Raw genomic sequence first — 3,554 nt, forward strand, 5'->3', positions numbered from 1 at the left:
ATAAGTTTTGATATGGTGTCAATGTATCAAAATAACACATTTCATGCTGTGTGATAAAATTTTCACCGCTGTCAAACTCAGAAAAATAATATCTTAACAGGTTTACAAGAAAGCAAAACATGTTTTATTATCGCTTTGAATATTTCATAAGATCAAAAGAAGCATTTTTTTTCAGAGAAAAATCTGTTCCGTTACTGAGAAAAACTTGTTTAGGTTTGAAAAGGTCAATATTTCTGAGATAAATGTCATATTTTCACTTAAAAAATAAGAATTTTCAAATTTTCTGGGAGTGAAAAACCCACCATCTAATAATTACAATAAAATTGCATTTCTAGATATTCCATTCTGAGTCAATATTTTGAAATAAAAAATTTCTCTTTTTAAAAACACAGGTAAGAGAAACAAATATTGTAATACAAAAGTAATTTTAGTGTCTCAGATGTATATTGTTTTGAAGTCATTGGAGTATAATACATCTTGATTTGAATCCAAGACCTTTTCTTCACTATGTCATACTAACTTTTCGAGACCCTTCTTTTAGTTTGCTAGGGATGCCACAACAACAAAAAAAACAGAGTGGGTGCTTTAAATAACAGAAATTTATTTTCTCACAATTCTGGAGACCAGAAGTTCAAGTGTTGGGTGCTGGCAGTGTTCAGTTTCTCCTGAAGCCTCTCTGTTTCTTTTAGATGGCTGCCTTTTCACAGTGTCCTCACATGGCCTCTACTCTGTATGTGCACATCCCTAGTGTCCCTCTCTAGCCTAATCTCTTCTTATCAGGACACCAGTCAGACTGGATTGGGGCCCACCCCAATGGCCTCATTTTAGCTTAATTACCTCTTTAAACACCATAAATCCAAATACGGTGACATTTTGACTTACTAAAAGTTAGGACTAACTGGGTATAGTGACTCACACCTATAATCCCAGCAGTTTGAGACCAGCCTGGGCAACATAGTGAGACTTCATCTCTTCAAAATATTAAAAAACTAGCCAGGTGTGGTGGCATGTACCTATAGTCTTAGCTACTTGGGAGGCTGAGACAAGGGGATCACTTGAGGACAGGAGGTCTAGGCTACAGTGAGTCAGGATCATGTCACTGCACTTCAGCCTGGGTGACAGAGTAAGACTCTACCTCAAAAAATTAAATAAATAAAAATAAAAGTTAAGGTTTCAACACATGGAGTTTAGGGGGACACTATTGACTCTATAACAGTCCTAATTTAATCCGAATAAAAAGAAGCAGAGTCATTTTTAAAATCACATGAATATAGATAATGATCAGAAATACATTTACTCTCAACCCAACTTGACAATGAGCAAAACTAAATCAGGCTTTAACATTACTATGATAAATTTTCTGAGATATTATTGAGAAAAAATCATTTTTTTGTTTTCATTATTAATGCTCATAAAATCATTACTGAATTAACTTCAAGTATATCCAAAGTCATTCATAGCAATAATAATGTTATATTGAAGCAGATTTTCAACATCAAATAACAGCCTCATTATTAAGATAAGTATTATTGGTTTCACCAACACCTATCTCTAATAGTCTTTCAATTGATTGACACTTGGTCAATTTCTCCCTTCACCTGTAATCATATATCCTATTTTGTTAGCAATGTATGCAACAGTTTGGGGAAGGTTAACTGCTATTTTAGTGTCTGGAATAAATACAATTTAAGTAGCAGATGAAAACTTTAAAAATACCTGACATGTTATAAAACAAGAAGAAAAATATACTTTCTTAGTATGTTGAAGATAATTCATCTCAAGTTGGTTGCCAGTAGGATATAGTAAGTGGTGATTTAATAAAAGTTCTCATTCCCAATATTACTAATACAATTTAAAATTATCTGGGACATAATATGATCCATGCATTACCAACAAATATAAAGAAGGTATCTTAGTGATAAATGTTAGAAATTCCCTTATTTGAGGTGATATTATTATTATTAATATTTTAAATCTGGAGTACTGAGGGAAGCAAGGGGGATGGGCACTATAATTTTTACAATTGAGTAACTGAAATATTTGTTTTATAAGCAATACAAATGTAAAATATCTTACAAGTAATAAGCAGGATATTCTTCACATCACCTACCTTGTATTTAAATACATATATGTGGACATAATACATAATAGATATGCACATATATATTAAATACATATGAATTTTCTTGAGAAATAAGAGATATATCCCAAAAAGATGTGATAATGCTACATTGTCTCTGGCTATCAGAAGTTATGAAGATGTTAATTTCTTCCAAAATAAACATATATGCTTAATACAGTAGCAATCAAATTCAAATAATTTTTAAAATTTTAAATGGAAAATTCAATTTTGAAGCTAAGAAACATAGGAGAAGGGGAAAGGAATAGAGAGAACTTGCTTTACTAGAAATTAAAACATATTAAGCTTCCAATAACTTAATATATTCCAATTATCGTCTTGTTTCTGGAATAGAGAGCTGAATCATATCTCAAAATGGGAGGCTAGACATGCCTAACTTAAGTTATGATGAAGAAAACTAAACAAATAATTTGAAGGGATGGAATATTTAATAAATAATGTGTAACAACTGACTGTGGAAAAAAGATTCATACCTCAGTCTATATACCAAAAATAAAATTCATAATAAAATATCAAAGAAACAAGTGTGAATAATTATTCCTTTAGGTTCTGGATGAAAAAAAAAAAGCTAATAGTAGAAATGAAAAGGAAGAAAAAAATAATAGGTGATCTCATTTTCTAACCCCACATTCCCAATCCTTAACAAATCCTATTGATTTTGCCTCCCAGGCATAGAACTTATCAGTCAATTTCTCTCCGTCCTTTCTGTCACCAAGCAAAAGGTAGTCCACAGCTAGACTATGACATCAGTCTCCTAAATTATTTTCAGTTGTTCAAAAGTTTGCCCCATTAGTCTTTCAACAGCAAGCATAATATTTGCTAACCGTTATCGAACACTTACTAAAGGCCATGTACTGTTCTGTTTCTTTGGCTACAATCATGTATTAATCTTCACAGTAATCTTAAATTATGGTCCTTGTTTTAAATGAAGAAAGTGAAATGTTGAATAATTTATGACTATATTTAACATTCATTAATTTAACAGAGTCACACAGCTGGAGAACGGCAAGGCAAGATTTACAACCAATCAGTTCTTTCCAGAGCCTACAGTCTTAACTCTGCACTACCCTGCCTTCATAAAGGAGCCTTGTAATTTATCTGGAATCGGAGAGAGCTGACTGCCTACCTCTCTCCTACCTCATTTATGTGACCCCACCCACCCACTCAGTTATAGCCTTCAGTTACACCATTTTTCCATTGAAATTCTTACAACTGACAAGCTTATTCTTACCTAACATCTGTTTTTGCACTACTCTCTGCCTCACTCTTCCCAGGGTTCTTCTAACAGTAACTCCTCAGAGATAACTTACCCAATGTTAATTAAACCATACTCCCAACACAGACTCCCCTACCTTTAATACATACATCAAGGGCTATTACAATAACCTGTTTATTCTTTGTAGCACACATCGCT

This window comes from Carlito syrichta, unplaced genomic scaffold (assembly GCF_000164805.1).
Source record: "Carlito syrichta isolate Samal-C Ts95f unplaced genomic scaffold, Tarsius_syrichta-2.0.1 Scaffold288634, whole genome shotgun sequence".
NCBI lineage: Eukaryota > Metazoa > Chordata > Mammalia > Primates > Tarsiidae > Carlito > Carlito syrichta.